Source organism: Pollachius pollachius (genome assembly GCF_949987615.1).
Source record: "Pollachius pollachius genome assembly, chromosome: 2".
NCBI classification, from domain to species: domain Eukaryota; kingdom Metazoa; phylum Chordata; class Actinopteri; order Gadiformes; family Gadidae; genus Pollachius; species Pollachius pollachius.
The window spans coordinates 7,023,787-7,038,035 of NC_136935.1; positions in this window are offsets into that span (position 1 = coordinate 7,023,787).

The following is a 14,249-nucleotide window of genomic DNA, read 5'->3' on the forward strand; positions in this document are numbered from 1 at the left end:
CTTCTTCTTCTTCTTCTTCTTCTTCTTCTTCTTCTTCTTCTTCTTCTTCTTCTTCTTCTGCTTCTGCTTCTTCTCTTCTTATTATTTTTCTTCTTCTTCTTTGTCTTTTTCTTCTCCTCCTCCTCCATCTTTTTCTTTTTTTCCTCCTCCTGCTTCTTCTCCTTCTCATTGTCCACCTCCTTCTCCTCTTCCTCCACAACCACCTCCTTTTTCTTTCCCTTCTTCTTCTCCTCCTTCTCCCTCCCCCTTTTTCTTCATCTCGTCCTCCTCCATCTTCACCTCCTCCTCCTCCTCTTTCTTCTCCTCCCCCTCATACTCCTCCTCCCTCTCCTTCTACCTTGTCCTCCTCATACTCCTCCTCCCCTTTCTCTTGCTCCTCCTCTTCCTCCTCCTCATCCTGCTCCTCCTGTCCCTCCTCCTTCTCCTTCTCCTCTTCCTCCAACTTCATCTTCTCCTCCTCTTTTTTCTCCTCTTCCTCCTCCTCCTTTTCCTCCTCCTTCTCCTCCTCCTCCTCCTCCTCTCTCTCCCCCCCCCCTCCCTCACCACGGCGGGTTCCTCCCAGGCGGTGAGGCCCCCGATCCCTCTCTCTCTCTGCCACTCGACTCTCTGCCTCAGTTCTGTTTGCAGAGCCCCATTGTGTCAAGGGCAGCGTTGACATACCAAGACTAATGCATTCCGCCGTACGTACATTCAGACCCCTTCCTCCTTCCCCTCTCTCCTCGCTCAGAGGTCCTGCTACATGGTGAACCTCCCAGTATGGGTGGACTGGTGGGTGGGTGGGTTTGGGTGGGTGTGGGTGCGTTCTTTTTTCTCTTTTCAACTCCACTGAGACGAGGGTGAATGATTTGTTCCAAGGAATGAATAAATATTTGATATTCCCGAGCCAGGCCGCAGCAGAATCAACGTTGAGGGGCCCAGTTAAAATAGAAAGCTCATGCAGAGTTTAAACAAAGTTTAAAAAGAAACAACGCATTTGACTACGTTTATGTGTGTGTTTTTTTCCGCTCATTTTCATTTTCTTCTCTCTGGGTTCGTGGGTTTGTCGACTTCAAAGTGTCGTCGCCGTCAGACCACCATTAGCAGAACAAAAGCTCTGTGCCGTGTTGTCATTGTGCGGCTGACTCTGCTGAGAAATTATTATCTTATTCAAAGTCTTGGGGATTTTGTGTGTTTTTCGGGTCCTGGGCTTTGCTGTTGTTTTTGGTCTGCTCGGCCGGCCTTCATCGACCACACACACACACACACACACACACACACACACACACACACACACACACACACGCACACACACACACACGACACACACGACACACACGACACACACACGACACACACACTGAAGATCCTTGGCCTTAACGTCCCAAAGTTGTGGGTCAGTTACACACAGACACACACACAGACAGACACACTCTGAAGATCTTTAGCCTTCATGTCCCACAGAGTGCTTGTTTCAACGAGGCGGTCATCCAGTCCCCATCCGGACTGTGATGCCAGTGTTTGCTCAGGCTTGACCAGGCTACAGTACCAGACCTCTGATCCCTACACCTGGAACACAAACCAGAAGGCCTAACTCAGTAAGGACGCTGCCAATGTTAACTGGCTGTTTGATGTCAATAGTCGTGACATTGTTTAGCTCCCCCCTCCCCCGCCTTTCCCCCCCTTCCCTGCCTTTCAGACTCCAGCTCAAACAAACCGTAGCCATATATGATAACATCTCCTGTGTTGACACGTCTATCTGTAGTGGCAAATGTGTGTGTTTTCTGAGACAAAGGTGGAGTTCTGTACTTTTTTTGTAAAGGCCTGCGTCTGTGTGTCTGCTGCGGTCTGTCTGTCTCGCTCATGAATTGGTGGTCCACACATGCTTTTAATCAGCCATTCTCTGGCGTAGTCAGCCGGCTGTATTGTATTCTCTTCCCTCCCTTCTCTCCCTCCCTCCCTCCTTTCCCCTTCCCCTCCCAACTCACTCCCCCAACCCGTCCATTAAAAGCATTATCCCCCACTGAAGCGCGGGAATCAGAGGGCTCTCTGGCTCCCTCTAGTGGTGGAACGGTATTTAGAAGCCAGCTGCCAAAACAATGTTAATCTCTGATTTTGTAGATTTGGGGGCCAAGGTAGTGTAGGGTCTCTGGTGTTAATCTGTCATTACTGAGTTATATCCCCAATGTCCAGGATGTACCAGAAAACACTGCGAAACATTTCTTCATTAATTATAATTTAATACACATCTTTGAGGGCTGAGTTCGCAATCAAAAACTCGGCCGGCAGAAGTTCACTTTAAAAAAGTCGAAATAAAATGAAAGACGTTATTGAAATGCACTAATTAATGAATACCCTGGATCAGAAGTTCTGCTATAACATAGTAGGACTGCTGGATAAGAGGTTCTTCTGTAACACAGGAGGACTGCTGGGTCAGAGGTTCTGCTGTAACACAGGAGGACTGCTGGGTCAGAGGTTCTGCTGTAACACAGGAGGACTGCTGGACCAGAAGCTATGCTAGGACCTCTAGATCCAGAAGACTTCCCAGCCTTGCCTCCCAGCCCATCCCTGAGGTGCCTCTCCCCCCTCCCATCGACGGCTGGCGGAGGAGATCCACCTGGGGCAGATGAGGTTGTTTTTGCAGGGCACCGGGTTCAGGAGTGCCGAGTGGATTCCATACATTCATCCCCAAAGCAAGCCAGCACACCGCACCCCAGCCCCGGGGGGCCCCGCCTTGCACCCCCCCACCACACACACACACACACACCTGTACAGGTACACACACGCTTCCACAGACAGACAAGACACACACAGACAGATCTTAATGCTTAGACATTCTGGCGTTTGCACACACTGACATGCACACACACACACACACACACACACACACACACACACACACACGCACCCACACACACACACACACACACACACACACACACACACACACACACACACACACACATACACACACACATACAAATGTATACACATATACACCCACACACACATATACACTCACACAGACGGATACAACCACACACACATATTTACACACACAGACACAGACACACACAGACCCCCCACACACACACACACACACAAAGGCTGTCGGCTGAGGGTATTAGCGACGCGCTAGGTTGAACTTTTCAACAGGTCTACTTAAGTCTGCTTTAAGCAAAGTAAGCAAGCAGTGAACGACTTCACTATTCCTCCAGGAGTGGCGGCCGGGTGGCAGGTCGGGACAGGACCCACTGGGGACGTCCCCCCGGGACCCTGCGTCCCCTCCCCAGCCACATGAGTCTGGACGAGCGCCCTGGATGGGACTTCGGGCAGGCCTGTGTGTCGTTAACTCTGCAGCAATGGCAGAAAACAACGGCATTAGCTTTCACGCTCCATTAACAGCGCCGGGGTCCCGGGATGTCTGCGTGGCGAGGGGGGGTGGGGGAGATACACCCGGTGAGATGATGGTGGCATAGAGGGGCCGTATGTTGTTAAGGCGGAGGGCTGAATGGAAACCAGCCCTTTGCGGTCGGTTTGTTTTTTGTACACCCTGGGGTACGGTGAGAAGTGACGCCTGATGTCCTCAGACATTTAATGCATGTTTACTTTATTGTTTTAATCGTTTGTGCCTAATGACAGTTTAATCATGATTTTAAGAAGGCCCCAAGACGTGTTGTTTTGCACTGTTTCAGACAATCTCTGGAAATTCTGACGACCAACGTGTCAAACCGCCCTGCGCTGGGCTAACAGAGAGAGCATAAACACAGCCCTCAGTCCCAGTTAATACGCTCTTAACAATAAAAAAAAACAAAAGCAACCAACTAGCAATCCCGCCACGAGACGAAAGACGCCACAAACACAACAGTCCCTCGAGCGTTCTGATTCTCATGGCCCAGCGGTCACTAGTCACCGCACGGAATCACTGTTGTGATGGTGTGGTGTGTACAAGTAAATGGAAATGGACCGCATTTATACAGCGCTTTTTTAAGCAGTGCTCACTCAAAGCGCTGTACAATATTGCCTTACATTCACCCATTCATACACACAATCAAACACACGTTCATGCACACACTCACACAGACGGCGGAGTCAACCATGCAAGGTGATGGCCAGCTCGTCGGGAGCAGTCAGGGTGAGTTGTCTTGCTCAGGGACACCCGCTCTGGGAGGAACATGGGATTGAACTAGCAACCTTCCGGTGACCAGCGAACTCGCTCTACCTTGTGAGACGCAGGTCACTGGAGTCCCCCCCACCCCCCGACCCCTGCACCTATGCTTACGGTGCACCGCTGTGGCGTTTAACCCTGATCGCTCCCTCTGCAGGCTCCCGCTGGAGAAAGGCCCAGCGAGGGGAGGCTTCCGTCCGTCTGGGACATGGATCTTAATGAAGGAGACGGGGGCTTCAATGGGAACGCAGAGGCTGCTCTCAGCATGCGGGAACACTCTGCTAAACGCCCCTGCGCGTGTTGGGAATACCAGGAGAAAGTGGAGAGCTTGGATGTGGGAGCATTGAAGATGAAAGGGATGTGTGTGTGTGTTTGTGTCTATATGGTTTTGTGTGTGTGTGTGTGTGTGTGTGTGTGCGTTTGTGTGTGTGTGTCTATAGGGTTGTGTGTGTGTGCTTGTGTGTCTATGAGGTTTTGTGTGTGTGTGTGTGTGTGTGTAAAAGTGAAACCTTGTTTGACTTAACGCAACCCCTGCTAAAAAAAAATATATCAACATCTCAGAAGAGGTTCAAAGAACTCAAGGAGGGTCAACTCCCGCTCCTCGGTCTCACCCTCCTGATAACCTTTGACCTCTGCCCTCTGACCACAACCCCTTCATTTCCCAGCGAAATCCACGAGGATAAAGAAGGCATTTCCACTGGAGTGCTGACGATCGGGGCCCGGCCCTGGCTGGGCTTAGGGCCTGTACGGTGCCACACCTCTCCCCGTGACTTCACCCTGGGCTGCTGCTGCTGCTGCTGCCTTTCATTTGGCTTGTGAAAGCATCGACTCCTCTCATCCCCGCTGCTTTGCATTTGCTCCCCCAGCCCAGGCTCAGATGTGACCCTTGACCCCCTGGCGGTGAATTGGATCAGGATGGGTCTTACTCTCGCTGGTTCATATTTTGGTCGGGTCAGTGTCATTTCCGAACCTCGATCGTGGCCACGGGGCAATTTTAGTTTGTTTTTCTTTAAATGGAAGGCTCGTTTTCAGGACCGAATCTAAACCGCCATTAAAGGTTGACTTTCTTTGCATCGCCATGGCGATGCCTTTTCATTTCCTATGTAAATTAAACGTGGGTAACAGCTGCTGCTGCAGCATTAGGCAGCTCATAAATCCGGCCGTCTATTACGCTCGGTGGTTGGAAATGTGGGGACACAGCCCCGGCCAGCGGTCCCCTGCTAAACCCAGCGATCTCCGGGCGCCATCGGCCTCTGTCCCCCCTTCCCTTTCGTCTAACGCCAGTTGAACACAAAAACAGGTAATCAACCCGTCCCTAAAACGTGTCATCACGTACCCCCACTCTGTCAGCATGCCGTGACTAAAAGGAAAAGTTTCACACACGCAAAGCAATAAGAAAGCGAAACGTCAAAGTCCTTATTTTTTTGGTGTGACATCTGAGCCGCTCGCGGGCTCCTCTGGAAACCACAGCTCCGTTTGGGTGAAACCGTCATCATGATAATTGTTGTACGGACTCCAGCGAGTGAACGAGGGGGATTCTCCCAAGCCAAGCTCCCCGGAGCGGCAGCGGCTGGGTTTCTGCGCCCGCTCAGCCAAAGCCACAGAGTGTACACAGAGCCAGAGGAGGATATGACAGAGAGATGATGGGGAGGCACACTATCGGGGTCCCGGGGTAAAGACTTTCATATGTACTGTACCGAGCTCCTTTGATTCCTGAGTGATCCTGACAGGCGCTGGCTGTCTCTCTAGGCAGTTCAGGCCGCGTTCTGAAACTTCAAGGAGCGGATCTATGACTCCAAAGATTAGCGTCCTCGCTTTTCTCCCATTTTCACTGAGAAAGTGGCATCTGTTTCGCTGATTGTGGCTTTTGTTTAATTATCTGGATGTCCCTTTCTTTGTGTTTGTGTGTGTGTGTGTGTGTGTGTGTGTGTGTGTGTGTGTGTGTGTGTGCTGTGTTATGGCTGCATTTGTTCTGGAAGTCTGTGCTGTGGCAAGGGATTGTGGCAAAAAAGCCTTTATTTACATTCATATGAAACCAGGAATGGCAACAGCATCAAATGCAATGCAGAGTTGTTGAGAGACATGCACACACACACACAAACACACACAGATGCACACGCACTGGTCCACACACAATTATTAACACAAGTCCCAAGTACGGCTTGAATTGTAGTATAATAAAACCATGTCCAGTGTCTCGTCTCACTCCAGTGTCCTCTGGTCTAGCTCCAGTATCCTTTTGTCTCTCTCCAGTGTCCTCCCGTCTCTCTCCAGTGTCCTCTCGTCTCTCTCCATTCAATTAGGGCATTTAGCAGACGCTTTTATCCAAAGCGACTTACATCGGTTAATACACTCATTGACACACCGACGGCAGAGTCAACCATGCAAGGCGACAGCCAGCTCGTCAGGAGCAGTTAGGGTTCAGTGTCTTGCTAAGGGACACATCAACACAGCCAGGAGGAGCTGGGGATTGAACTAGCAACCTTTCGGTTACAAGACAACTGCTCCACCTCCTGAGCTAACACGGCCTCAGTGTCCTCTTGTCTCTCTGCAGTGTCCCGGTGCTTACGGGGATCCTGGCTCTCTCTCAAAGCTGACAGGAGAGTTACACTGCACAGCCTCCCCATGCTTAACAGACGGGGGGCCCGTGGGGCTGGTGGCGGGGCCGCAGTAGTGGATGGGTGTCAGATAGATCGAGGCAAAGTGAGATGAATCTTCCTTCTTCCGCTCCCTTCTCATCCACACTTCATCCGCTGAGCCTCGTCTCCTACACAGGCCTGGACCCCTGCCTCACCCCAATGAGCACACACGTGCACGCACGAATGCACATGCAAAGACTCACAACACGTGCACACACACACACATGGGCCGACAACTCTCGGCTCTACTGAGGAGATACTGGTACGTCTTCGTTACTGTCCCCCGTTGCGTGTCTCTGTTTTGGTTTGTGAGTGTTTGTCCTTTCCATGGCTCCCATGGTGGCCCCTGTCTTACACTGGTACTCTGCTGGGCAAGGCACCAGAAGCCGGCCACAAACCCCATCAGGAACCAACACAGCCACTGGTTTGTTCCTCTGGGGTCCAGGGGGAAGGATGGATGGGTTCTTCCTGCCCGGCCGGTACCAGATGTATGTGTGGACTGGAGTGTGCAGCGCTGAGTGACAGCGCTGGTAATGTAGGAAAATAGTGGTAGCGGTGGTTGGTGTAGCAGTGTAATGCGGAGAACCATGGGAAACGGAGCCGATTGGGGGAGAGATGCGACGGGCTTCGGGCAGAGCAGGGGCACGTAGGCAGAGGCCGAGAGGATGTTGAGAAGACTTGTTCTATTTTCTGAAACGTTTAGTGAAATTTGAGCTTTAAAGTGGAATTTGTGAGGGGGAAATGTGTGTGTGTGTGTGCATGCGTGCATGTGTGTGTGTGTGTCATTCTGTGTGTGTGTATCTGTTTTTGAGTGTGTGTGTGTGTGTTTGTGTGTGTGTGTGTATTTAATCGTGTGTGCACTTGAGTGTGTATGTGAGAGAAAGTTTGAGTTTGTGTGTGTGTGTAATCGTGTGTGCGTGTGAGTGTGTGCGTGAGAGAGAGTTTGAGTGTGTGTGTGTGTGTGTGTGTCATCCTGTGCGTGCGTGTGTGTGCCAGGTCATGGCGGCCGGGTTGCCAGGTACGTGTCAGCATTTCCAGCGGCCTTGCGTCCGTAATGAGGAGGCTGTGAATTGTCACCACGGCAACACGCTATTCAGCTCGCCTGCTGACGTACATCAGCAACTCCTTCCATGGGGAAGCGCGCGCAAGTGAGTTTGTGTGTGTATGTGCATGAGTGTGTGTGCGTAAGCATGCAAATGTGTATGCATGAGTTTATGTGTGTAGGTGTGTGCATGAGTGTGTGTGTGTGTGTGTGTTCGTGTATATGTACGTGTGTGCATGTGTCCGTGCAAGTGAGTCAGTAAGTAAGAAAGCCTTCTGGCGTCTCTTCAAAGCCACAAATGCCACCACTCGCATTTTCCTCGTCCTGCTCCCTGAAGGGCTGGTCCAGGCACACATTCCTCCCTCGTTTTTTCCTTTTTATATTGATTTATTTTTTGACACACAATGGCGGACTTTCCCTCTTCACACTGCCAGTGTTCTGCAGTAGCTCCTCCCGGCCAAGCAGAGGAAAGAGGAATCTGCTTTGAATCCCAAGGGCGGCATGTGGCACAGGACTCAGGAGCTAGAGCGGGTCGGTAGAGGTTGCTGGGTCGGCTGGTAACCGGAAGGTTGCAAAGTCACAAAGGTCCTCCTAGCTGTGAGTGTCGAGGAGTCTCTGAGCAGCACACCTCACCCTAACTGCTCCCAACGAGCCGGCTGTCGCCTTGAATGGTCGAAAACCGCCGTCGTTGTGTGAATGTGTGCACGAATGGGTGAATGTTGCACTTTGAGTGGCCACTGGTTAGAAAAACCGCTGAATAAATGCAGTCCGTTTACCATTTATCCCAGGTGTTGGTGCTGTCGTCTGGGCTGGGGCTTCCCCAGTCCAGCCTGTAGCTCCCACAGCGAGGACGGAGAAAGAGGCATAAACACGATCCCACGGGGCCTGCAGCTCCCATCGCCACGACCAACGGTCGCATGAACGGTCCCGGCCGCAACCTGCAACACCTGGTGGGCCCTCACCTGCAGGTGTGCACACAGGCAGCGCTTACATCCTCAAATTAATTAGCCTCCATAAAAGAAAACAGCCCTAATGATGCAGATAGGGGGCGTGTCCTGAGAGGTGGCCAGCTGCTGGTCCATATGTGAGGTGAGGATCCGAAGTAAGGCTCACGGTGTCCTGCGATGTTTGCTCACCAACGCAGTCCGCCAACATCCTGTCTGGCCCGCGGCCGTCGTGGGCCGCGGCAGCAGCAGGCCCGCGGGGGGGTAGGACCTCGCCAAACGGAAGGCCCGGCTTCTTATTGGTCCGGTCGGACCGCAATCAGAGCCAATAAGAGATAAGCGCCAGATTGCCCTCCAGATCAGTGTGGCGATAGTATTGTGCAGCGGTAGTGGTGACCGTGACGACGATAGCACTGTTGACCTGGGAACAGGTGTGCAAGCTGTGTCTCACCTTCCCCTCGCGCTCTCTCTGTATCTCGCTCTCGCTCTCTCCCTCCCTTCCTCTCTGTTTGTCTCTCTCTATCTCTCTTCCTCCCTCTCCCTCCCCCTCTCTTGCTCTCTCTCCCTCTCTCTCTCACGCTTTCTCTCTCTCTCTCTCTCTCTCTCTCTCTCTCTCTCTCCCTCTCTCGCTCTCTCTCCCTCGCTCTCTCACGCTTTCTCTCTCTCTCTCTTTCTCTCTCTCTCTCTCGCTCTCTCTGTTTGTCTCTCCCTCCTCCTCTCTCGCCCAGGTGGCCTGAGCAAACACGCTTGGCTTGTTGTACACTTCATAGCTAACTTGATGTCGCTTCCCTTCATTCATTTTTTCTCGAGGTAGCCATCCATGTCACTGACCTGCTGTCTCTCTCTCTCTCTCTCTCTCTCTCTCTCTTTCTCTGTCTCTCCCTCTCTCTCCTCATGGCTCGATTATGTGAGGAATGCATTTCTCCCCAGCAGACCCACGTCAGATTCCAGCGGTCCCAACCAGCGGGACTGTGTTGACTTACAGCGATGTATGGAAGGAGGTGCCGTCAATGATGGTCGGCGAGGAGGAAAGGGAGGAGGAGCCGTCAATGGAGAGCGAGGAGCAGGAGGAGGAGGAGGAGGGAGTTGGAGTTGGAGGACATTGGGCTGTGCAGCGTTCTACTAATAGTTAAGGTTGTTATGATGGATCACCAAAAGGCAGTAATATTTAGTGGGGCTTCTTTCTCTCTGGAGATGAATGTGTGCAGTACACATCCCCGAACTGCCAGGCCAATGAAACTATTATTCTCATTTCACAAACACTATGGTTGTAAAGGCTTGGCTCACGCAGCCCATCCTTGTTATGATTGAGAACCATAAGTGTATAAATATGCCTATAACCTTCCTGGCAACAGGCCTCTGCATTAATGGCTTCCAGAAGGCAAAGGACCCATGAAGGAATGTTAACAAATTGACATTTAGCATCATAAACAGAGTAAGACAAAGGGGTTAGGTGGGGGGGTGGGGGGGGAGAGAGAGAGTTACAAGATCAACAGCAGCCTGTGTACAGAACACGTTTACAAGCTCTTACCGGTCTGGGCTTTTCCTTCACCTATTATTTTTTATTTTTTGCTGAGCAACACAAAGCCCTGCTCATAAATCACACAGTGCTGTAAGCCTCCTGTATTAACCTTGTACTAACGAGTGATTTATAAATCACATTCTGCTCGTGAAATCGAATGAGACGGTTTGCCGAATGGAAACTGGTTATTCTTAACGGGAGTTATTTTATGTGTTTAGTTACTGTGTCCACAGGCGTATTTGTTTGTGCCTTCAGATCCAATTTATGAACAATTTGGGTACAATGTTACACCCTGATATCATTTCATATGCTCAGTCTGAGGGCAAACGTGAAACTTTAGTAGAAAGTACATGGGTAAAAGTGGGTGAGTGATTGACTGTAGAGTTGATATATTGGTGTGTGTGCGTGTGTGTATGTGTGTGTGTGTGTGAATCTTTATGCGTGCATTGGTCTGATTGAGCAATGCTAGATTTTGTTCCCCCGTATGCAAGCGAGGAAGGAGGTTTGTTTGGGAAGGAATCAGAGAGAGAGAGAGAGAGGGAGGGAGAGAGAGAGACAGAGAGACAGAGAGAGAGAGACGGAGAGAGGGAGAGAGAAGGAGATGGAGAGATGGAGAGAGGGAGAGAGGGAGGGAGGGAGGGAGAGAGAGAGAGCGTGAGAGAGAAAGAGAGAGAGGGAGAGGGAGGACTGGGTCTTAGCCTCCGAGGGTGAGCCATTTTGCTGTGTAAGCTGTCGGTAATGACGGCCGAGTCAGGGTCCGCTTTGATCCTCGCGCGTCCTTTAGCACGTCCAAGAAACGCTGCACTCCACAGAAAGGAGACCTCTAATCTCCTTAGTCGTACACTTAACATTCCTCCAGCTTTGAGGACAGAGGAGAGGGCACCATCCCTCTCTGTTTCCCTCTCTCTCTCTCCCCACTCGCTCACATCCCTCGCTATCCCTTTATACTCTGGGTCCAATCGAGGCTAATGTGTAAATCTGTATCCTGTTTGGCACGGTGCGTTTCTGAATTGGACCCAGAGAATTAAATAGAGACTGGAGATGAAAGCAGAGACCAGAGACAGAAGAACGCCGAGAGTTGGCTGAAAAAGGAGGGGAGGAAGCCCCATCCCTTAGATTGCAGGCTTTAGATATATTCTCTTTTTGCTAGTTATGGTTTTTCATGTTGTTCTTTCTGCTCAACAATCTTTCCCTGCTACACCCCAGCGCTCTGACGGCAATCATTCAAACGGTGGATTTGATTAAGAATCACTCTCTTCTACAAGTCAGTACTGCTGATTGATTCTCCCTTTTTTACGACTACAGGAATATATTTTCTTTTCCATTTTACTTTCCTAGTGCTTGCGCTCAGACGTTCATTTATCATCCCTTTCTGAGCTGACATACCTGTACAAAGAGAGGGCCCACTGAGGCCTGCTCCGTGAGAGGTCTGGGGACTACAGACAGAGCTGGACCCCAACCCTTGGCCCCTGCCCTCGGCTCACCTGTCCGCCACCGGGAGCGACGAGGGGGCGTGGAAGAACACCGGCCATGGTGGCTGGCGTTTCTCCTTGGCTACGTGGAACGTGGGACGGTGACTCACCCGGCCCAGCAGCCTTCCACTCTCTAACCTTTACTGCCTCCCAGACGTTACACCAGGCATACTTCTCTTTGCTTGTGGATTGGCCTTGACTTGTTCTCCCCCCCCCCCACCCCCATCCCTCCCCCCATCCCTCCCCTCCACACAGCACTTGCTCTGGGAGAAGACCGGGAGAAGGGGGAGACGGGGGAGAGAGATGGCGGGATAAAGGGGGTTGTTTGCAGTGCTGCAGAGCACACACAGCCAGGCGGAATACCGGTCTAGTGAAAGGGGGCCGGGAACGACTGGGGGGGGGGGGGGGGGGGGGGGGGGCCTGATAAGGGCTCTACTAAGCGGCTGCTGAGAGGCCATGAGAGCACAAACATTAAACCGCTGTGTAACCCCACCTCAGGGGCCCCGTCGCTGAACGTCATTGTTCAGCGGCCCCTGGTGCTGCGGGGCTGGAGAGGATAGAGAACGGGCGGGCCCCCGACGGCGCCCCCCCCCCCCCCCCCCTCCGGCTTATCGCTGGATCCCGTCAGGCTCTGGAGGGGGCGGAGGCCTGTTCTCAGACGTCTTCAGGAGCCGTCAGGCCGGCGGCGTGTTGTTCCTGGCGTTCCCGTCGTTCGGAGGACTGGGTTGAAGGCTATTTATAGTGGGCCCCTGGGAACGGGCACATGAGCAGAGGCAGTGTGTGCCTCACGGTTATCCACAGTGTTTGGCTTGTCTCCGCCGGGCAAGATCAATCATGTGTGCTGAGTGTTTGCCCTCTGAATTAATGTTTAAATAAGGAGGGAAACGGCGCGCCATTCAGATCGGATCCCTAATCTCCCTGAAACCAGTGTTATCTGGCAGCGCGGTGGGAAAAACACGCTCCCGCCTCTGTTTGGGAAGAGATATTCTACAAATGCCCTTGACTTTGCGTATGCATTTCTCAACGTGAAGCACAGGAAATGATGTTTGGATTAAATCAGACCCTTGCATCAAATGTCCTTCATTACGCAATAACCCCTCTCTCTCTCTTTCTCTCTCTCTCTCTCTCTCTCTCCCATCCAGCCCTGTTCTTGCAATAGATATTGTTTCAAGCATTTTTTCTTTGTGAATGTCTGTCCTCATACGTGTGTGTGTGTGTTTGTGGGTGTGTGTGAGTGTGTGTGTGTGCTTGTGTGCGTGTGTGTGTGTGTGTGTGCTTGTGTGTGTGTGTTTGTGTGCGTGTGTGTGTGTGTGTGTATGTGTATGTGTGGGTGTTTATGTGTGTATGTATGTATGTGCGTGCGTGCGTGCGTGCCTGTGTGAGTCCATGGATGTATGTCTTCCATTCTTATGTATTCCCCCTACACACCATTCACATGTCATTGTGTGGTGCTTACAACCATTATAGTGTGCATGTGCAGTTGTGCGTTGCTCTGTTGATTTATCTGCGCTCAGCGGGTCGTCTCTGGAGCTCATCGACGCGGCCTTCCTCCCCGGCCTCGCGGCGTCCTCGCCGAGGAAGACTTATAGGAGGAAGGGGTGCAGGAAAAAAGGGGGAAATGTGAGTTACGGCGGGAAACGGAAAGTTAAACAGTTGTCTAAACACCGTCCACCGAGCGAACCTTCATGGGTTACAGACGGAGAACAACGCATGCTCTGTCACACTGGAGCTGCTGCTCGCTGCCCCCCCCCCCCCACCAGCCCTGAGCACCACCACCCTGATGCCCGTCTCGGTGGGGTAGGTTGTCCTACCCTCTGTGAGAGTGTATGCGTGTCATCGTGGGTGTGTGTGTGCGTCATCGTTTGTGTGTGTGTGTTTCATCATGTGTGTGTATGTGTGTGTGCGTTTGTGCATTGTTCTGTGTGTGTGTGTGTGTGCGTCATTGTGTGTGTGTGCGTGTGTCATTGTGTGTGTGTGTGTGTGTGTTTGTGTGTCATTGCATCTGCGTGTGTCATTGTGTGTGTGTGTGTGTGTGTGTTTGTGTGTCATTGTATCTGCGTGTGTCATTGTGTGTGTGTGTGTTTGTGTGTCAGTAAAGTACATGAAATACATGTACTGTACCGGGTCGCTCCATCTGGGATAATTAGCTCCGTGCTCGAGTTTGATCACAAACTTGGAAACTTGCTTTTTTTGTCGCCACTATTCCCCACTATTCCGGAGCCTGAGGTGAATAGTTGTTTTAGTATATACTACACGTGAACACTCCAAAAATAAACAAGATAACACTTTATTTGTTTTTATTAGCGAACAAAGCGGGACATTCTGCAAAGAAAACAATATCCTGAGTTTGAGATCTCAATCATGGGATATTGCCCAATATCCCGAGATAGTGAACCAATCAAATTGCGCCATTTTAAGAGGTTCACGTGTAGCATATACTAATTAATATTATTAACTGCTACTACTACTACTACTGATTTTTTCGA